At 58.3% G+C, this 22,048-nt stretch overlaps 1 protein-coding gene and 1 non-coding gene across 7 annotated transcripts in view; one reads left to right on the forward strand and one right to left on the reverse strand.

Annotated features, from left to right (window-relative positions):
- Positions 1 to 22,048, forward strand: part of GSE1 (Gse1 coiled-coil protein) — a 410,683-nt gene that overhangs the window by 332,013 nt on the left and 56,622 nt on the right. Inside the window, exon 1 of one of the 6 annotated variants that reach the window (XM_036012302.1) lies at positions 11,494 to 11,700. The exons of the other annotated variants lie outside the window; for them this stretch is intronic. The gene's annotated coding sequence lies outside the window, so the exon portion shown is untranslated. Of the gene's footprint in view, positions 1 to 11,493; positions 11,701 to 22,048 lie in introns of those variants that run through there. 6 annotated transcript variants of the gene reach the window in all.
- On the reverse strand, positions 4,311 to 4,416 carry LOC114488469. The gene has a single exon (XR_003683786.1). It is a non-coding gene; the product is annotated as a U6 spliceosomal RNA (small nuclear RNA).

The raw sequence follows: 22,048 nt of genomic DNA on the forward strand, positions 1-22,048 counted from the left end.
CCTGGGGTGGGCGTGGGGGAGCACAGTAGCTAACATTTTAATTTTAAATAATTCTAGTAGGCAGCAAGGGAGAAATAAGTGCCTACAGCTGCCCAGGGCCTGGATCTGGCTGGGTTTGACGGAGCTGCCTCAGTTCAGAGCGTGGGTTGGTGAAAGTCTGTCTCCCTGGGCTCGCGCCGCCCCTCTGGCGCCTGGAATCGGGAGGGAGCCTCCGCCGCTTACTGCCTGAGGACAGAACTAGGGTGGCCCTTGGCCCGGGCAGGGGTCACAGGCTGCTGGTCACAGTCTGGATGCTCTGGTGGGAGGATTAAACCCCACTCCCGTGGGTAGCTGGAGGGCCCAGCTGCAAAACTGGAAAAAAAAAATAGAATTAAAAAAGGAGCGGGCTGGAGAAATAAAGGGGAAAACAGCGATGCGGAGCCCCGATTGCTAGCAGATGGTGCTAGTATTAGGAAAATGAAAATACATGCAGTAAATTTGCTGTTTGCCAGTGTTAATTTCTTATCCCAAGGTAGAGCCTCCCCCCTGGCCCTGGCCACACCATCTGCATGTTCATAAAACACATCGCAGCAGGATGGGTCGGGCAGCAGTGTGCACGTGGGGCCCTGGGTGGTCGGGCTCTGCGGGGGCCAGGCGGGGGCACGGATGCACCTGCTGGGGTCCTGGGGGCCAGCCTGCATGCTCCCCCCCTGCAGCCTTCCCACGGCCCCGGGTGCGATGGGGGCTTCTTAGGTCAGGCCCCTTGTTGGTTGGAAGGGTGGCAGTTAGGACCAGAGAAAGGTCTCCCACCCCTGCCAAGGTGTCCCCAAGGAGTCAGTACTGCCAGGCTGGTGATACTTGATCTGGGCTGGTGGTCCCCATCTTCCCCACCCGTGCCTTCCTGAACTCTCCCTCGAGTCCCCTCCCTGAGACTGTTTCGTGTCTAGCAAGTAAAGAGGGAAGGGTTTGCAGGACAGGCAGCTTGGACCCTGCCTCAGCCGCTGGCCCTGCTGGACAGGTTGTTCCGTGTTCTGGTGTCATCCCTGTAGCTGCCCCCCTATAACCCGCCACCCTTGGCCTGCCGGGCTCTCTGCAGAAGAGTGGTCCCTCTTCCCTTGCCATCTAAGCCTTTCCAGTGTCCAGGAGGTTAACTGGTGAGCCCACCCTTTTGGGGGTGGGACAGGGCCCTCCCCAGCTGCAGTTTACTGGGGTGACCCCCCCCCACTGGCTCCTTGCATCCCTCGTAGTGCCCTGTCAGGAGGGTACAACCACGCCAGTCCTCGAAATGTGCCCACCGAGGCTGCCAGGGAAGCAAAGAGCCCCTCCAACCCACTTTTAAGGGCGCAGTGTCCCCTATGGGGCATTGGTCCTCGGTCCAGCTGTGTTGAGGGTAGGCCTCGGAGCCACTCAGGCCCCTGGACTTGCGGGGTCACAACCCATGCCCAGTGGATGACCAGTGTCCCCCCATCATCCCGCTGCTCCCCCCTCCTTGCCATGTGCTTCGGGGCCGGTGCCCCAGCCTGGGCCGCTCTGTCTGCTAATTACCAGTGTGGGAACAGCTTTATGGTCCTCCGGGGCCCTGAGAGAGCCCCCCACATCTGGTCAATTAATGCTGAATCTGTAATTCGGATGACATACAACCCCGGCCAGCTTTCCAAATGAGGCGATTAAAAGGCTCTTCCCCTCCTTCGCCGAAGAACAAGCAAAACGGGGCCTTCTTTATTTCTCGGGATTGATGGGCCCTGCCCGTGACCTTTGCTAGGACAAGAAGTATTATCAGGAATACTTCTGTATTTCCCGACTCTGCAGGCTGCATAAATCTCCTATCAACTCAGGCAGGCGGGGAAATCTGCCGCCGCTGTTATTAATACGAGCACTTTGCTGGAGGAAGGCAGGCCGTTGTCAGCGGGGCTCAGGGAGGGGCCAGGAGGGCCGGTGCCACTCGGCCCACATTCACCCAAGAAGAGGCGCAGTTGCCCTGACCTCCAGGGCCACTGGCTTCCCGCTCCCCCAGGACTCCTGGAGTACCCTGCCTCCCCTCTCCTCCTCCTCCTCCCTGCCCCCACCCTCCTCGCCAGAACCTAGAGAGCGGTGTGCCCCAGATGTCTCATCTCAGGGTTTGGGGCTGGGTGGCTGCCAGTGCCTGCCCTGAGGGCCTGAGACCCAGGGTGCCGACCTGTGCCTCCTGGGGTGGCTTTAGGTCAGGCAATGCCCTGTTCATCTGTGGCAGGGTGGGTGGGCCCGGGTCCGCCCCCACTGCACTGCAGACCCGATTATGAGGCTGAACTGGGCACAGTTCAGCTGGGTGCAAAAGTGAGGGTTGTGGGTTGGATGCCTGGCCCCGAGCTGGGCGGGGCGCAGGCCCTGCTGGCAGAGCCGTAGGGGAGCCTGACCAGAGCCTGGTGTGTTCGAGCTTCCCTGGCCCCTCGGGGTCGGGGGAGGGTCCCTGCTATTTGTTCTCCAGTTCTCCAGGGGAATAACACTTATGAGGCATTGTGTGTGAGTGTGTGAATGAGTGTGTGAGTGACAGTGTGTGAGTGTAAGAGATTGTGAGTGACAATATGTGCATGTCAGAGTGTGTGTGTGGTTGTCAGTGTGTGACAGGAAGTGTGTGTGGTTAGTGTGAGTGATGGGGTGTATGTGTGTGGTTGTCAGTGTGTGAGTGAGCGACAGTGTGTTTGTGGTTGTCAGTGTGTGAGTGAGTGATGGGGGGTGTTTGTGGTTGTCAGTGTCTGAGTGACGGGGAGTGTGTGTGTGGTTGTGTGAGTCAGTGACAGGGAGTGTGTGTGGTTGTCAGTGTGAGTGAGTGACGGTGTGTGTGTGTGTGTGTGGTTGTCAGTGTGAGTGAGTGACGGGGTGTGTGTGTGTGTGTGGTTGTCAGTGTCTGAGTGATGGGGAGCGTGTGTGTGTGTGGGGTTGACAGTATGTGAGTGACAGGGAGTGTGTGTGTGTCAGTGTGAGTGACAGGGTGTGTGTGTGTCAGTGAGTGAGTGAGTGAGTGACAGGGTGTGTGTGTGGTTGTCAGTGTGAGTGAGTGAATGACGGTGTGTGTGTGTCAGTGTGTGAGTGAGTGGTTGTCAGTGTGAGTGAGTGACGGTTGTGTGTCTGGTTGTCAGTGTGAGTGAGTGAATGACGGGGTGTGTGTGTCAGTGTGTGAGTGAGTGACGGGTGTGTGTGTGTCTGGTTGTCAGTGTGAGTGACAGGGAGTGTGTGTGGTTGTCAGTGTGAGTGAGTGAATGACGGTGTGTGTGTGTCAGTGTGTGAGTGAGTGGTTGTCAGTGTGAGTGAGTGACGGTTGTGTGTCTGGTTGTCAGTGTGAGTGAGTGAATGACGGGGTGTGTGTGTCAGTGTGTGAGTGAGTGACGGGGTGTGTGTATGTGTGAGTGAGTGAGTGAGTGACGGGGTGTGGGGGGGTAGACAGCACGTGCAGGCAGAGGACAAGCACCACAGTCTGGTTCTTAGTGGGGAAAGAGGTGGCCCTCAGGGTCAGGCCAGGGTTCATGCCCTGGCCCCACCTTACCTGCTCTGTGACCCTCAGCATCTCACTTTGCTTCTTGGAATTTGTTTTCCGGGCTGTAAAATGGGGACACTGTTGTCCCTGAGGGTCCTCGGGGGATAAGTGGGATAAGACTGCACTCACTGCATGGCCTGGCAGTGAGGGACCTGGGATGGCATTCTTGGGGGAAAGGACAGGCTCGCAGAAGTGGACTGAGGACAGCAGGAGGCTGGGTGCCCTTCGGGGGTAGTAGGGGAGCTTTAACCGGGACTGTGGGAGAGCCCCTTTGTCCTGGTGTTGGAGGAGGGAGACAGGTCACACCTGTGTTGCAGGGGCCACTGGAGACCGAGCTGGAGAAGGGGCCCGGCCGCCTGCCCTTCCCCCATCCTCCCAGCGTGCAGAGCCCCTCTGACCCCGGTGGCACGGTGGGGTCATCCTGATGATCTCTGGGCAGAAGGTCTGGCACTTCAGTCAGATCTCAGGAGAGTGCCCGATCCCAAAGTGCAGGGGCCTGAGCTGCTTCATTTCAGGGAATTGCATTGTTTGGCCAGAGTTTCCCCCCAACTTGCTATGCACCCCCACCCGCACCCTCGCACAGACACTGGGGCTGAGGGCCCTGACTCGGGAGGGGACGGGAGAGGGTGGCCGGTGCGGAGGGTGAGCAGGTTGGGAGCACCGGGAGGGCCCCCATTCTCCCCTGGCTTCCAAGGACCGCCCGCTGGCTGCTGCTGCTTTTTTTTTCCTAAAAGGAACTTGGGTACACATATCACGGTCACTTGGTGTTGGAAACGTAACTGATTCCTGAGAGAGTCTTGGTCTCTCCGGGAAACTGTACAGAAATACGGAACGCCTCACGAATTTGCGTGTCATCCTTGCGCAGGGGCCGTGCTGATCTCCTCTTGTCGTTTCAGTTTTAGTCTCTGTGCTGCCGAGGCGAGCACTGGCGTCTTCATAAGGGGAGCCGTCCTCTCCTCTGGTGTCTTCACTGGGCCTTGATCGGGATGTGGGGGGCCCTGGACCTCGAAGTGCCGTGGGGTGGGCCGCCAGTGGTGGGAAGGGCCTCCGCATTGGGCTGGGCAGGAGCTGTGCACCCTGGGCCGTGGGCACGGAGGTGGGCACGGAGGTGGGCCGGGGGCTGCCGCGGCCTGCGGCCTCCCGGTGATGCCCCGGGACCCCGGGCGGTGGGATGGCAGCCCTGCGGTGAGCGCTCGGGCTCCTCCAGGACTCGGTCTGCCCCTCCCCCACGTCCCACTTTCTCTTCGGGGAGGCATTTCCCTCAGCCACTCCTTCCCCGAGGGCACAGCCAGGCGCTGCTGTGGGTGCTCAGCAGTCTTCCCGAGCACAAAAGGCAAGGATTCTGCCCTCCCAAAGCGACATCTGGTGAAACGGTTTACGATGGTGGAATGTTCTAGATCAGTGATGCCCAAAGTGGTGATTATGGAGGACTCGAAATGGGACTAGTGTGACTGCGGCTATGAAGTCTCCGTTTTATTTAATTTATTTCAATTTAGATTCATGGCACCTGTGGACAGTGCCATTTTAGTGGGCAGAACAGTGGGGCAGGCGGCAGCTTCCTCCTTTCCTGACCCCGCACTGGGCCTCAGGGACCTGCGTGTGTGTCTGTGGGGAGCTTGGCTCCACCCCCTGCAGGGGTGGGACGGGAGGAGCATTTCTGGCCGCACCCCCTCCTCTGCTTAAACACAGCAGATGCGATGTGGAAACAATGTTACCTCACCAGAGCAGCTCCTTGATGGCGGGGCCTTCTCTTTTCTCCGTTTTTACGTGTCGCTTCCAGCCCAGGGCTTGGCCCTTCTGGGGCTGCGCAGGTATCTGCTGCACGCATGCGTGCCTGCATTCTGACAGTCCCAGCTCTGCCAGTTGCCAGCTGTGTGACCTTGGGCAAGTGTCTCAACCTCTTCAGCCTCAGTGGGTGAGAATAGCAACGGCACCGCCTCACAGGGTTGTAAGGGGGCTTAGGCCTGGGATGCCCAAAGATGTGGAGGTGAGCGTGCTCTGTGAGTTTTTGCTGGGAGCAATGAGAGCCGTGCGAGTGGCGGTGCCTGGGCGTCTCTACAGGCCTCCTCTCTCCAGGCTGCTCCCTCCGGCTCCCTGCTCTGCTCAGCCGGCTGGGGAAGACCGGGATTGCATGCATATATGAACAAGTGAACTTGAGAGCTGCAAGGAAATGGAGCAGTCATCATCACTTGTCCCTTTGGAAACTGAGCCCATAGACCCTACTAAGTGACCTGGCTGGGGTCACACAGCTACTTGGTCCGTTGCGGAGCTGGGACTGATAGGATCAGTGGGATTTGGTGTCCCAAATCCCTGTCCAGTGGGTCCTTGTTGCTGGCTGTCACCTACCTAAACAGCCCTGTCCTCGCTGCACAGCTCTGCCAACAGCTGCCTGCCCAGGAGTTGCTCACTCTGGAGCACCCTGCTCGAGGGACAGGCCTAGGGACAGCCAGAAACACCTTGCCCTGCCCTCTCCAGCAAGGAAGCTGCCCTGGCAGGCAGGGTTGGCCTGGCCTGGCCCTGTCCAGCCCTGCAGACTCTCAGCAAGGCCACCTGTGCCAAGTAACTTAGCTTCACGGAGCCTCAGTTTCCTAATCTGTGAAATGGGGCCACTGGTGCTACGCCTCAGAGGTGGTGATAAGAGAGAGAAATTCCTTGTGGTGGCAGCGTGAGACGAGGCCCGGTGCTGTGGGGAACCTTGGGAAGGGCACAGCCCTAGAGGACCTTGAATGGATTGCCTGGTCCCCTTCCCCTGACTCCCTAGCCACCGCTCAGGGTCCTGGAGTGTGGCTGCCCATGGCCTTGGTACTTGGAGGCACAAGGTCGAGCTTGGCCTCTCAAGTTACCCTAGGGGGCTTCCCAACAGGGCCTAGTGACGTGTGTGCTCCTGCAGCCCCTGCCGGGCCACTTGCCTCGATTCTGCCTGTCCCTGAAGCCTCGCATCATCACACGGGCAGCCCGGCGGCCTGAGGGGGGAGGCATGTTCCCACAGCCAGATTGCCTCCTGCCTTCTCTCCCGCATCCCCTTCCCCTCCATTCCCTCTCCTTCCTGCTCCCCATCCTTCCTGCCCCCACAGCCAAGCCCCTTAGCCTCCCCTCCCTCAGGCCCCTCTGCTCCCCCCTCCCCCGCCCTGTGCCAGCTCCCGCCTGTGTGAATGTCTAATCTCCAATTTTATTTGCTGGGCTCTAGTCCATTTGCATAATCCACATAGTCACCCTGGTTTTAATTGCCCACAACTCTGCAGAAAGATCATGTGGTTAAGTGGTAAATCATAATTAGATAAATAATTGGTTTGGCCACAGCAAGCTGCTTTTGTTACACCTGCCATCTGCTGGACCCGTTTTTTCTTCTGGCCAGAACAATGCGGTTCTGATGACAGGGCATGCTGCTTCTCTCTTATGGGGGGGGGCGGGGGGCGGGAGACGGGGGAGGGGCTGGGAGGACGGGGTTTGAATGGAGGGGCTCGGAAGCAGGGCCTGGAAGATTGCCCGGTCGCTGGGGTCCCGCCTGGCCTGCTTGTGTGCGTCTCTCCCCCTCTCCCTCCCTCTCTCCCCACCCCTCTCCCTGAGCAGGGCACACCGCACATCCACCATTCATTACCCGGCTTGGTTAATGCATCAGAGTGGCAAATTTGACTCCGTTGCAGAAAAGGGCGGGAGGAGAGGGGCCTAGGGGCGGAAGCGAGCAGCAGGGGCTACCCTGGACCTGGCTGGCCTGTGGTCTGCCCAGCAGCCCTGTCGGCCAGGGCAGGAGGCCTGCTGTGGACGGCCTGGGCCCAAACCCAGAGACTGCGGGGCAGGTGGGCAGAGGTTAGAACCCTCGGAACTCCCTGCTCACCACAGTCAGCTTCTCCATCTGCTCTTCGCTGGAGGGGCCTTCATTATCTACCTTCCGGGCCCCATCTGTGAGCTCAGGAGTCTCCGGGGGGCCTGGGGATCCTAGGCTGGCCCGGTTGCCTGGCTAGGGCCTTCTGCAGGGGCCGACTGCCGTTCACGTTTCTCTTCCCCTGGGCCTCGGTCCCCTCGGAACTGCTTCAGACTGCCCTGGTTCACTCACTCCCACGTGCGTTCAGTCACTCAGCAAACTCGAGGTGAGCATGTTCCTACGTGAGTGTGAGCTCTAGACTTCATCCCTGGGAGTCAGACCTCGCTGTGTGACTTGAGCGGGCTTCGTGACCTCTCAGAGCCTGCTACTTCACCTGTAAAGCAGGGACTGGAACTGTCCCTGCCTTGTGGACTTGTGGGGTCATCAAAGGACAAGATATGGATAAAGCCCATCTGGTAACCCTGCACTAAACATAAGCTCAGTACCGGTGCTCAGTGGTGGGGAGGCCGAGATGGCTGAGTATAGGGGTGGGGCCATGCTGCCCGCGCCCCCCCCCCCCCCCCCCCGGCCCCGTTCATGGATGGCTGTGAGGCTGTGCGGAGCTCAGTAATGGAGGAGGCACCCAGTGTGGTGGGAACGTCCCCAGAAGGAGGGGGTGTTGGAAGGGAACCCAGGTGCTCTGGAGAGGAAAGGCAGGGGGCCGCCCAGACGGGAGGGACGTCCCTGACTCCAGGGCATCTGTGTTTCTTCTCTGGACAGACAGGCCCCTGCGGCCCCTCCCCAGACAGCACTGTCCCTGGAAGGCCGGGCTGACCTACCTGGTCCACTGGGTCGCATCTGCAGAAACCTGGGAAGTATTTTTTCTCTTTGGTGGCTCCACTTCTCCTTGTTCTCCTGACAAAAGGCAGCCTGAGCGCTCAAGGCCTCCTTGCTGGACCTGGACAGGGACCTCGCTGGGGAGGGAGGGATGGAACCCCTGGGCCAGGTTGCCGGCCTTCGGTGTCAGAAAATACTTGTATCTTCCTTCCTGAAAACCCTGAGGCCTGCTGGGGGACTCGGAACATACCCATGTGGCTGAAACTTTGGAATGTCAGATAGTTTCTGTTTTCCTATCCATCCATCCATTCCTTACCGATCTTCCTTTCTTCCACCTCCCCGCCGTCCCTCCTCCCACCTTTCCACCCGTCACCCATCACTCCTTGTCCTCCCTCCCTCCCTCCGTACTCCCTGTACTTGATCTGAAGGCAGGCGCTTTTCTCTAGCAGAGACTCGGCTGTGTCTCACTCCCCAGGAGAGGGGCGCACTTGCTCCCCTGACTCCATCATGATGGTCCCCCTGAGGAGAGTGGGGGAGCCTCAGCTGCACGCTTGTCACTAAGGTGGGAAGCGAGGCCTCACAGCAGTTTCCTAACAGGAGCCCCTCAGCCTTCTGCGATGCTTTCTAGACTGCAGCTTTCCTGTAGGCCCCTTTGTGGAGGGCTGGGGGTGTGATGCACTGGAGCCACTGCTCCGGGTTCTTCCCGAAATCCCGACCTCAGATCCTCGGCCTGGCTCCTTCGTGAGCCCCCACGTGTGCCGCTCAGACTGAGCATCTCAGCCATCGGCTTAGACAGCGTGGTTGTTACGTCCTGTTGGGTTGGCCAAAAGTCCGTTTAGTTTTCGCCATAAAATAAAAGACATGTATTTTACTTTCACCAAAACTTTATTGATGTGGATATTTTGAGTATGTTGGCTCTCTCCTGCTATTGGCTTCCAGGGGGTAGAGCCTACAGGTGCTGCTGACATCTCCCAGTGCGTCAGGCAGCCCCGCAGCAAAGCATTATCTGGCCAAAGTGTCAGTAGTACCAGGAGACTTTGCAAACCACTCCTGACACGTTTGATCAGTCACAGCACCTTTTCCATACACTGCAGAAATCTTTTTTTTGAGTTTCAGTTGTGTTTTTACCTTTCTGGAAATAATAAAGCATGATATGTCGAAAATATTGTATATATTCTTCCATCTTCAATATTAAAATGGCTGCACAAAAATTCACCAATTTTCATAAGGTTTTTTAAATGCACGCTGATATGACAGCCGTCACAATACAATCTAACAAAATTGTTTCGAATGAAGCTAAAGACAGCTAAGCACTACTAGAGCCATGGCGGAAAAAAGCTACACCAACTTTCTGACCAGCCCACTAGGTCTGTGCTGTCCAGTACAGCAGCCACTGGCCACCTGTGGCTATTTCAATTTAATTATTTAATTTTAAATTGATTAAACTTAAAATTTAAAGTCTAGTTGCTCGGTCTCACTGACCACGTCTGAGGTGCTCAGCAGCCGCACGTGCCTGGTGGCATCCGTGGGGGGTGGCTCAGACGGAGCACGTCGGCCGTGGCCGGAGGCTGTCCGGCAGCACTGCGCTGAGCACCCGTTCACGCAGACCCTCAAATAACGAGATGGGCCGTCCTCCGAGTTCCGCTCTCAGGCAGACCCTCCCGGGCTCCCCCCACAGGGGAGGGAGGGCTGAGCTGGACATCGGGTTTGAGTTTTCTTCTTGTCCATGGGGTGGTGTGACTTCAGTCGCTCCATCTCTGTGGGCTGCAGAGGTCAGACTGGGAAGCCTTGGGAAGAGGGGCGTCTTGCTATCCTTTGGCTGGAGGACAGAGAAGTGCAACGGGGGCCCAAGCAGGCCTGCCGTGTTCCCGGGGCTTAGAGATGCACGCTTGTTGGAACACGAGACGTATCAGCAGCTGGTGCGCCAGGGCGTGGTTCCTCGACCCCGACTAGGGACAGGTTCCTCTCTCTCCCTCCCTCTCCCTGCGCGTGTGTCCCATCTCCAGTTTCCTCACCGCCTCATCTCTCGGAGGGGAAGGCTGCACACCGTGGCCCAGGAGGTTCTTTGTTCAGCTTTCCTGCTCTCAGGGTCCCGTGTGCTGGCTTGTCAGCGCCAGGCCCAGACTGGCGACTCCCAGCTGCACAGCGCTGCCCTGAGGGGCCGCTCCCACCCTGCCTCCCAGACCCGTCCACTGTAAATGATGGGAGCCTGGCCAGCCCCGTCAGCAGGCGCTGCTCTCCCAGCAGCAACCCCACCCCCCTGCCCCCCGCAGTGGGACCTGGCTGGCTGTGCTCTGCGTCCTACCTCCAGGCAATGAACATTAAAAAGATCAAAGCTAATTGTGATCTTTCAGGAATCGCCAGGATAATCCATAACATGCTGAAGAAAGCCCAGCGCTCCAGATAGCTCCGTGGGACACTGAGTCCCCCTCACGTGGACCCGGGCCCCCTCAGCCACCTCAGAGAGCCACTGCACAGGCGAGGGGAGTGTGTGCGTCCCAACAGCAGGCAGGGAAGGGGCGCCTGGCGTCCCACCGGTGGGGTGCTCCGGGCCGGGCACGCTGGGGAGAGGGGTGGCTTGGCTGGTCCTGCTTTGGAGACCCGCTCTCCCAAAATGCCCCCCACGTGGCCCGTCTGTGTGTGTCGTGTCCAGGTGAGCCACCGTGGAGTGAGACCTGCCAGAGCAGCCCCATGCTGCCTGCCCGCGGGGACAAAGCTGCGGTGCTGATTGGGGTAACCTGGCGGTGGGTGGTGCCTCCGGCCCCTCCCACCCCCCCCTCCTCCTCCCCTAATTATTTTCCTCGGATGTTGTGAATTAAATCTTCCAGCAACCACAGGGGACATCTCTGGGTGAGGCCCGCTCACATCTCTGTGCGCCGATAGAAGATGTTAAATGAATAACGTTGACTTACGCTGGGGACCCAATTCTCTCTGAATATAATTCCCCTCAAGTTAGCGGGAGCTTCCTGAAGAAACCGTAAAACAATAAACACGTCTCCATCAGAGGGTGGTAATGTTGCCGCGAACTCTTTGGGGGAGAGAGACAGGGAAGAAATAAATTAAAATTAATTTTTAAAAGAGGATCATGCCACCAGTCAGATGACAAAGCAAGCCAGTATAATGGGGACGGGGGAGCCCCAGGCCCCACTCAGTGGGGGTTGGAGCCCCCTGTTGTCCGTAGGTCCCTGGGCTCCAGCCCAGCCTCCCCGCAAGTTCGACGTGGGTGATGGGCACGGTGGGGGCGACACCTGACAATCTGATTTAACCAGGTGCTTCTTGTGGAAGTGAACTTTGGGGAGCCGGGGATTCACAGAAAAAGCAGTGGGGTGAGCCTTGAGAAGGGGCCTCCTGTCCCCAACCTAACCTGGCCAGCTGGGACAACGGGATCCAGCATTTCCCTTCTGTGCCCACCGCCTCCATCTGGGAAAGTGCCAGAAGTGGGCAGAGGCAGCCGGAGGAGTTGGAGCTATACAGCACAGGCCCTGCCTCCCTCTTCCTCCTCCTCTTCCTCCAAGATTCCAGCCCGCTCTGACCATCTGTGATGCTTACAGGCTTGTCACCTGTAAGAAAGGTGAGCTTGTCACCTCAGCCCCTGGGCAGGGCTCCGAGACTGTCCTCTCTATACAGTGGGAGGGTGGCGGTCCCTCCTGTGATAGTGGTCTGGCTGCAAGGTGCCCCTGCAGGCACTTCTGGCTCTGTGACCGCCCCTCGCTCCCTGTGTCCTAGGAGGGCGCCAGGTGTGTTGTAAGCGTGTCCTGCCACAGCTCTGCAGCCACCAGGGAGTTGCGGGGTCACCTCAAAAGAACATGGCTTCCAGCAGGGCCTGCTGTTAGTGCCACCTCCACCTCGGATTATTAACAGTGGTGCTCGCAGACAGGGTCAGGCAGCGTGGGGACTTTCCCAAGGTCACGAAGCAATTTGCCGGCTGAGCCAGGAATAGAACTCCTGAGCTGGGCTGTGCTAACCCTGGGCTCAAATTGCTAGCCAGGCAGGTCTGTGCTGGGAGGGAGGGAGCTGGAGTCCTCCACTATGTGGGCCAAGGGGAGGGGCGGGGAGCTGTCATCCCGAGTTGTAGGTGAAGGCCAGCCCTGAGCTTTCTCCAGTGGCACTGTCGTTGCCGGGAGAGGAGCTGGTGTGGGACTCTGGGCGAGAGGCTGGTGTTGCGTGGGGCCTGCGGGCCGAGCTGGGGGCTGCCAGGGCTCTGTGGTGAGCCTGCCTGTGGGTTGCTTTTAAGACCATCAGGGAGTGGTTAAAACGAGACGAAACCCCGGCATTTGTTTTCCTGGTGACTCCTTGCAGAATACTCCCGCTGCTCTTAGGGGGAGGGATTGGTGTGATGTCGCAGATGTAGGACTCCGCGAGGACCCATGGAAAAACATCCACTCTGCTCAGCTCTGGAAAGGCGCTGCACATTCTACAGAGAGAGGGCTCTATGCTTACGTGCCAGGGGTTCCTGCACTGTTTTCGGCTGGGTTTACTTGGGGGGCAGGGGGATGCTGGCCGCACTTGTCACTGATGAGAGTTTGTGTCTTTATAGGGGCTTCTTAATTTCATTTAGATCAATTCAGCAAACCTTTAAGGGCATGGGGAGGTCTAGGAATAAGCAAGGCTTGTTTTCTCTGCACCAGTGGCTGGGCCTCCCGAGCACAGGGCAGAGAATAAAGAATGCTCAAGTCACCCCCTGCCCCACCCAGAGGAGGGGGAAGGCCAACTCTCATTAGTGGGGTTAGAGCCACAGAGCCATACACCTGGGAAATCTGGGAAGGCTACCTGGAGGAGACCGGAATTTAAGCCAGGGCCTGAGTGGAAGGAGGTATATGCAGCAAACAAAGGAGGTTTGGGAAGAGCTGGGGAGGGTGCACCTGGCATTAGGTATAGCCTGAACAGGGATAAGGAGGGAGGCTCTTGATCTGAATTAACCTGCAAGGGAGAGTGGGAGGACACAGCAGAGACGGGGAAGTGTGGTGGTGGCTCTGTGCGGCCAAAGAGACCACCAGGTGCTTCTAGAATGGCCTATGTGGGGGAGATTAGGAACATGGGGTGGCACCAGCTGGTGTGGCTCAGTGGGTTGGGTGCCATCCCGCAAACCAAAATGTCACCAGTTCAATCCCCAGGCAGGGCACGTGCACATCCATGTTTCCCTCCCTCTCTTTCTCTCTCCCATCCCTTCTCTCTGAAATCAAAAAGAAAATTAAAAAAGAGAAAGAGGAAACATGGGGCAGCTGGCACAAGCTGTGACAGGAAAGGCGGGAGTATAAGGGCCGAAGGGTCCCAGAGGAAAACTTAGAGCAGGAGAGGCAGCAGGAGGGCGCAGCCGCTGGTGTCTGCCAGGTGTTGCCGACCTGAGTCAGACGAACAGAGGAGGAGATGGGGGGGTACTGCGGGGTACCGTCACAGTGGGATGCCACTGCCCTGGGCCTGGCAGCAGAGGCTGGGCCTGCAGGGGGGCCTGTGTGGCAGGCAGGAGGCTGGAGCTAGCAGGAGCTCACCTGCCACTCTGGGGAGGTAGTGTCTCCTGATGGGGGCTCATGGGGGCTCAGCAGACTGAGGTGGGAGGGGCCCTGCAGCAGAGAAAGCAAAGGCAAACAGGCAGAAATTGGCAGAGGGGATGCATCATATAGCAGCACCTCCATTCTGACCTTCAACTTGGGGCCCTGCAGACACCAGAGGATGTTAAGGCAGCCAGCCAAAACCTCAACACCCAGTACTTCCAACAGTGAAAATGATGCTTTTAATGTAATCCTCTCTCCTTGCTTATTTCCATTTATGAGACCAAGCTCTAAAGACTTAAGTACAGTAAGAGCCGGAGTGAGTGGCCCCTTGCAGCCCACGGGAGCCGGAGGGGACCAGGCCCTCGTGTCCCAGGGCCCTCCTGCTGGTGTGGCAGTGGGGCCGAGGCAAGGTGAGGGCCGGTCCTCTGCTCACACCAGGGCTTGCTTGTCTGTGTGCGTTGCTTCTCCAGTGGGCAAGCCATAAAGGCACCTAGGGTTTGATGGTCCAGGCGACAGTTTGGGATTTAAAATTTTTCGTTTTAAAGATTATTTATTTTGTGGGGGAAGGGAGGGAGAAAGAGGAGAGAAACATCCATGTGCGGTTGCCCCTTGTGCGCTTCCCACCGGGGACCCAACCATCCACCCAGGCATGTGCCCTGACTGGGAATTGAACCGGCAACCCCTTGGTTTGCAGGCCAGTGCCCAACCCACTGAGCCACACCAGCCAGAGCAATTTGGGGTTTTAATGACAGGCTGTAGATGCTTAATCCAGGAATTTGTCAGGGTTGCAGTAAGGACAGGAGAAGGGCCCAGGAGGGAGGGGAGAGCTAGGGTGCGGCTTTGGGATGAAAGCTCCAGGCTTCGAATGCATGGCACACAGCAAGCACTCAGCAGACCCCGCCGAGGCCGCCAGAGCCGGGCGAGTGGCACAGGGCACCCGGGGGTGGGCTGAAGAAGGCACGAGGAGACGGGGTGGGAGCACCACGCAGTGTGTGCGAATCACCGGCCTGTGTGTATGTGGGTGCCTTGGGGCTCTTGGATTCTTAAAGAACTTTGAAGGCCTTTAACCCTGCAAAGAATATTGGGGAATGGAAGCTGTCCCCCATTAAGTTCCCGGGGACCCCTCTGAGTTCCAGTGGGTGTTAATGGACACCCACAGGCCTTGGTCAACTTGAGGTTCTAGAACATCTCCTGCTCTCGGGACTTCACCCAAGCCCTGCCCCACCCTGCTCTGTCCCAGACCTGGGGCGATCCTCTGCCCCAGGCCTCTCTGGGTGCCCTCTTGGGCGTGTGGCCCATCCGCGGTGGCCAGGGCAGGGGTTCGGGTGCACTGTCCTGTGAGCTGACTGACAGACCCGGAAGGGAGGAAAAACCCTCACCCAGCACGAGGACGCCTGGTTTATTTGTATAAAGGAGGGTGCTTCCCACAGGGAACCACCCAGATTCCTGGGTCCACGGGGTGTCCAGGCTCAGAAGACGAAGAGTGCCCATTCGGTGGTAGGTGCTGTGTGGGGCTCTGGAGCCACTCTTGCCTCACCCCCTACGGAGCCACACTGGCCTCAGGTCTGGGGTCCAGCGTTGGGAGGCTCCCCCCATGTCCTCAGGGGGTCCCAGCTTCCCCGTGCCACTGCCCTGCTCCTTCTCTGTCCCTCGGGCCTGCCTAGGTCACAGCTGGCCTGTTTCCAGCCCAGCAGCCAGGTGGCAGGAGCTGCTGCAGCCCTGCTCAGAGACAGGTGTGTGCCTTTCGGTGTCACGACCTCCAGCTGCTCGGTGCTCAGAGGGGCAGGGCCTGCCCTCCCCCTGGAGCCAGAGAACTGTTGATGAGGACAAAAAAAGCCTGCAGCTTTGGGGGGTGCACTGTGAACCCCCCACCTGGAGGGCTAGAGGGCAGATCTGCAGAGACTGCAGCGTGTGTGTGTGTGTGTGTGTGTGTGAGAAGAGGCCGGGTGTGGAAAAATGCCGGGGATGCAAAATATGCTTGAACGCGACTAGTTCCTCTGAGTGCCGCAGGGTCGAGGGCGCAGGTGCAAGGGGGTTTCCAGGGCCGCTGCCTTCAGCGGCCACTGCTTGGGGCACCCAGGACAAGCAGAGGGTCTTCAGGTTGGATCTTTTTTTTATTAAAGATTTTATTTATTTATTTTTAGAGAGGGAAGGGAGGGAGAAAGAGGGAGAGAGAGAAACATCAATGTGTGGTTGCTGGGGGCCATGGCCTGCAACCCAGGCATGTGCCCTGGCTGGGAATGGAACCTGCGACACTTTGGTTCGCAGCCTGCACTCAATCCACTGAACTACGCCAGCCAGGGCTAGGTTGGATCTTTTTTAAAAATTGAGGTGAAATTCACATAACATGAAATGAACCATTTTGAAGAGACTAGTTCAGTGGCATTTAATATGTTCACAAAACGGTACAGCCGCCGCCTCTGTCTTGGTCCAAAACATCCCCCCCCTCCCCAAGCAAACCCCGTACTCATTAGTTAGCAGTCACGACCTACTCCTCCCTCCCCGCAGCCCTTGGCGGCCACAGGTCCACTCTGGCTCTTTGCGTTTGTCCATTCCGGGCTTTTCTCTGGGTGGGATGATACAGTGCGTGGTCTTTGCTTGGCCCCCTCCACCTAGTGCACCCTCTTCCAGGTCTGTCTGTTCTGTAGCGTGGTTGGTGCTTCATGGCTTTTGACGGCTGAAGAGCACTCCGCTACCCAGACAGACCCGGGGCTTTGAAAACCCAGGGTCAGCTGGTGGGCGTTTAGGTTGTTGCCACTTCCGGCTACAAGGTTTTAAAGGGCGGGCCTGTGTCTTCAGGCCTGCTTGTCCCTATTGGACTGTGTATCAGGACTTCAGCCTTTTGAATATCTGGGGAACATTCCACTCTGTGGGGAGGCTCACATTCACTTATCCATTCACTTGTGGGGGGGTGGGGGGCACAGGCAGGTGGGATCATTTTTAAGACACATCTCTGAGGAGGAAGTCTTGACTGAACGCTGTCAATGTTCAACTAAAGACAGAGGCGAGGGCCCTGCTGGGCTCTTCCCTTTGGCTCTCCTGCCCTCTGTCCACACAGGCCTGCCTGCAAGCGGCCAGCCAGTGGGACCCAGAAGCCAGAACGGGGCTGGGTTCAGGTTAGTGCTGGCAGGATTCTGGAAGTGTGTGTGACCCCTGAAGGGGGAGAGGAGGCCATTCCTGCGAGGGTGTGGGAGGGAGGGTGCGGGAGGGGGAGAGAGGGAGAGAGGGAGAGAGGGCGCGTGCATGCCCGTCCAACGCCGCCTCATCCCAGGCCCTGATGGATGCCGGGGCTGATGAGGTCTGGCCGGCCTCCCTGCCCCTCTTGGGTGCGCTGACCAGCACTTCCTCATAAGCCTTTTTTATTCGCTGCTGCCCATCCGTACAGTTCTGCTCACACCAAACAGAAGTTGTTCTGTTGAGCTCCAACTGTGTCCCAGGCACTGTGCAAGGCTCCTCCTACTCTGTGGCACTGTGCGTGGTCCTTGCGACAGTGGGCGAGGGGCTGTGCTGCTCACACTGAGACCGAGACGCTTGGCAAAGTTGGCGCATAGCGAGGCGGTGGTCACGCAGGCTCAGCCCAGGTGCCCGACCTTATGCCCCCCCCCCCCCCCCCCCCAGCAAACCAGCAAACCAGCAAACGCGGTGTGTGCTATTGGAAGCCGTGCTTTAAATCCGCTTTTCCAGAAGGTCGTTGAGTGAGGTCAGCACCAGATGCCCAGGCAGCGTTGTCTAGGACGAGGTGGTGAGAAAGCCCGCTGAGGGTGTGGAAGTAGTTAAGTGGCTGGAGAGGGAGTGCTGTAGGGAGGGGAGTGAGATGAAACTGAAAGACAGTTTCATAGCTGATCTTGGCCTTGACCGCCAAGCCAGGGCAGCCTGGCCCAGGAGTCAGACCGCACTGCTGGGACTGGAAATACTTTCCCCATGGGAACAGAAGTCAGAAGGAGAGAATGCTCTGCTCCGACACTGGGACAGAGGGGCCATTTGTGGCGTCGTTCCTGCGCAGCTGATGTGGAACGTTTGGCCACGGTTCTCTACCGCTGCCAGCTCCCACCCCCACCCTGAGTGTCGGGCTGCGTCCCTGGGAGGCAGAGCCGGGGAGTCTGGACCCGCCCACCCCACTCCGTGCAGGCCTGCCAGGTAGCTGAGGATTCCGAGTCCTCTGTGATTTCATAAAAGCCTGCTAAAATAAGACCACTCGGGAACATATTCTCTGCTGACTTTACATCACAAATGTTGACAGTCAGGATATTTGGCCAGGCTTCTCGCAGATATGAAAAATGGGAACTAGGCATGCGAGGAAATGAAAACCCGGCCGCAGCGTGGAGGAGGAGGTGTCCTGGGAGGCCCTGGAAAGCGGGCAGACCTCTCTGAGCCCCATTTCCTCACAGGGCAGGGTGTCAGGGGAGGCGCTGGGCCAGCAGAGGCTGGCTCCTTGCGAGCTGTTGCCTTGCTGCCAGCTGCAACAAAGGGCCACTTCCCTCCCACAGCCAATAGCCGGGGAGAGAGGCAGTTTGTGGAGAGAAGCCTGGGGCTCTGCCCAGGTAGCAGGGCAGTGGATGGGCAGCAGCTCAGCCAGGCCCACCCGGGGGTGGGGGACCCTGGCCCTCAGGCTTCATTCGGGAAGATCTTGGGGATCCACCAGAATGCCTGAGGTCCCAACTGGTTGGGGAGGTAAGGGGTTAGGGCACCACCCATGGCAAAGCCACCAGCCTAGTGTTGGCCGACTGGGATCCTGCAGATGGTGGCAGAGGCCTGGGCCAGGGACACTGGTGGCCAAAGGGTCCAGAACTGCCATCCTCAGGGCCTCTGTGGACCCCCTGCAGCTTGTGTGGGGTGCCCCCCCAAGGAGTCGCTGCCCCCCCCCTTGAGGGACTGAGCACCCCTTCCATCCAACCTCCCCTTGCCTTGGCTTGGCCCTACTTTTAAAGTTTAAAGGTTTTAAATGCAAATATTTCTCTTTTATAGATGCCAGCTGTCTCCAGAGAGCACGTTTCCTTGCTGCTCAACTTTATTGTCCAATTAGCTTCCCATATCTGGGTACTGGGGAGCCTGGGGGGCTGGGAGGGAGGGGGCCAGAGAGGGGTGGGGCCTGGAGGGGGAGGCGAGTAAAGGCCCCCTCGGGGGTTCCAGCACTGGAAACAGCCCCCCGCAGGGTACCACGTCTCAGGCAGGTTGGGGAGCCCGGCGAAAGGGGGAAGGGGGGCTTCCGTCCCAAGGTTGGGGCACCTTTCCGACTCTGGGCTCCAGCAGCAGAGGCTGGAGCTGGCTCGGGGGCAGTTAGTGGCCTGGGCTTTCTTTTCTCATTTAAAAAATAAATAAAAGCAGCCTGCCCGGCGCACACTGGCTTCCTTTTAGTGCGTCTCGAGTGTCTCCCCCCTCCCCGCCTGCTTTCTAGCCGCGCTGCGGCTTCCCCATTCACCCGGGCTCGGCGGTGCTCACAAAGCAAGGCAATTAGAATTGAAAATCTATGCAAAACAGCTGTTAACTGATTGTAAAGGAGTGCAGCTGTGTTCTGGGTGGAGCTTGGGAGCGGTGCTGAAAGGGCAGGAAGTGTTGGGGCAGCCCGGGGTTAGGAGGCGATCGCCTGTGCCCTCGTCCTTGGGGCTGCCGGGCCTGAACCCTGCCTGCTCCCCTGGGGGTGCCTGGCAGCTGGAGAGTGGCCGAGTCTTTCCCTCCGTTTTTCCACACGGCGGGTCTGCTTGGTGGCTGGGGCTGTGCGACAGCTATGAGACTAGAGCCCCTTTCCCTTCTGGGCACCCACTGTTTCACGGGTGTGGGTGGAACCTGGAGCTCCCACCATCACAGCAAGGCCTGGACACACACACACACACACCCCTTGTTAAAGATGTCCTTTCCTGGCCCTTCAGCCCAGACAGTAGCTCAGTAGGGTGACTTGGGAGTCTATTTCACGAGCAAGCACACACACGCACTATTATCTAAGACCCGTGGGACCCATTGCACTGTGTGATCACTATCTAAGAGTGGGACGCAGCGACTGGAGAGATGAGTTCCAGAGGCGGGGATGGGAAAAGCCTTCTCTTGGAAGAGATAAGATTTAAGCCTTGCTTTGAAAAATGGAAAGGATTTCTGGGCCAGTGGTAGCGGCAGCAAAGAGAAAGAGGACCCAGGAGTACAAGTGGTGGGGGTTTGGCCGCAGAGCAGGGTTGACAGGAGGGGCTGGACGGTGGGGGTGCTGGGCACGCCCCCTGCCACTTAGTCCTTGGGGCTCCCATGGTACCCTCAATGGATATGGCCCCCCCGGGCGTACTGGTAGCTTTGGGGTAGGTAGATCATTCACGAAGAGAGGCTGTGCAAATGTAGGGGTGCCAGGCTCTGAGTGAGGGCAGTAGGAGTTTTGGACACAGGGACAGCTGCTAGGGATGTTCCCGAATGAAGAGCCATAGGCCTGAAAACTCGTTGAGACTGGTATCACCCATACCAGGCCTATCTACAGCGGGCAGTTAGAGAGCTGCAGGCGGGTCTAGTGGACAGCCAGGGTCTGGGTCGGGCTCGGCTGGAACTTGTGTACCCTAGGCAAGTTAATTAACTTTTTCAGGTCTCCTCCCTGGGCTTGGTAATGCAGGCCCTGCCTGCTATGCTGCAGGACCTCTGGGACCTCATGTCATCAAAGCTGGTGACATGAGTTGAACAGCTTTGGCACCTATTAGGTGTTTGGTAAATGGCAGAAGTGATCTTCCCTTCCCACCCACAATGAAGTCCAGGTCCCTGATGCTTATTTACAGATCCAGGTGCTGCAGGAGGTGGCTGCAGTCATGAGGTAGAGGTGACATGCAGTCCTTAACATGCTAGGAACTAGTGAGGGTGGAGGACCCGCCCTGTGCGTGAGTCCTGCTAATCCCAAAAGGACGCAGAATGATAAAGAGCAGGATTGTTCCCTGGAACCAAGGGCCCATCATAGACCTGGAGCTCACACCTGTGCTGGGCTCGGTGGGGGGCAGTGACAGCTAGTGTCTCTTAGGAACCTCACCTGGCTAGGTAGGTGCCCAGGTGGTGGTGGTGGTGGTGATGGGTGACGTTGCCAAATCACCTGTCTTTTTTGCTGCCTCTAAGTGCCTCCCGCCTGTCAGCACCTCCCTCCCCTGTCTGCCGCCCTCGTCTTTTTGAGCAGCTGAGGCCAGACTGGCATTTTCAGTTCTGTATCTAGAAAGGCTAGTGCCGACCACAGCCCACGCTGGGTGTGTGTGGAGCAACTAAATGCCTACCACCTTGGTTAGCGGTATCCCTGATCAGATCCCTTCTGGGCATCTACGTCAGAGACCCCTTTCTCAGTTCCCATCTGGGGGTGGGGGCAGGTGTAAGGGGCCCCTGGGGCTTATCCTGAGGGCGCTCTCATCCTTGTGGCCTTGCAGGTCTCTTAGGTCCCAGGGCTCACTGAGGTGAGGCTGGATTTTGCAGGTGCAGGTTGGCAGGGGTCTGGGGGTTCAGGCAAGCACACACCAGCATCCTGTCACCTCTGGCACAAAGGAAGCAGGACCCTGGAGGTGTCCCCGCACAATCCTGATAGGACTGGCTCTGGCACCTTGCCTTTTCTCCCAGAGCCTTGTTTCTCTGTCAGGTTTCCAAGCAAATGGGAATGAGGGAGTTGGTCCAGGAGGGAGTGCTTTTCCCAGAAAGGGCTCATGGCTGGCTGCAAGGTGGGGGCTGCTGAAGAGAGAGGAGCAGGAACACGCCTGGAGGGAAATGGAGGGCAGCCAGCCTGAGCCCCCAGTGGAGGGAAATGAGGAGTCAAGCTACAAACCTCGTTAGCGAGGAGCGCGCGGGCTGCAGGGGAGCAATTCCCACCCTTAAACTCGAAGGCCGTGCTCCGGATTACTAATTTCCTTGGGCCTGGCGCACAGACAGTGAGTGTCATCCATCTCCCCTCTGCCAGCCGGCCTGGTGGCCGCCAGCGTTTTCTGGCCAAGGCGCACGCAGCCAGCTCGCTACTGCCCCCCAGCGGGTCGCTAGGGTTTCCTGCAGCACCCCCGGCTGCCTCTGGCGGCCGTGCTGGGAAGGGGAGACTCCAGGTGTGAGCAGCTCCAGGCGGAGCTCCCAGGGTACCGAGCGCACCTGACCTTGAGCAACTCTGGGCCCCAACTTCCTCATCTGTGAAACGGGATCCGAGCACCCATCTCGCAAGGGAGGGAGGAATCTGCCGACTCAAAAAAATTAACTAAACGGTGATCCGCAGTAACCACCCTACAAATTCTTGTATCAAACAGGTGGGAGAACTGACCTCTCTTCCCACCAAGGCCCCCCCAGCGATGAAGGGAAATAAGCGGGAGCACTGAGTCCAGGTGAGGAGGGAGGTTGGGCCTAGGTGTCCTGCCCTGGGGACAAAGCATAGAGGAGCCACCCTGCCAGGTGCGAGTTGTTTATTTGCATGGTACACCCCTCCCCCCGCAGGCCGAATCCTGGTAGGAAAGG

The sequence above is a fragment of the Phyllostomus discolor genome, chromosome 12, assembly GCF_004126475.2.
Source record: "Phyllostomus discolor isolate MPI-MPIP mPhyDis1 chromosome 12, mPhyDis1.pri.v3, whole genome shotgun sequence".
NCBI classification, from domain to species: domain Eukaryota; kingdom Metazoa; phylum Chordata; class Mammalia; order Chiroptera; family Phyllostomidae; genus Phyllostomus; species Phyllostomus discolor.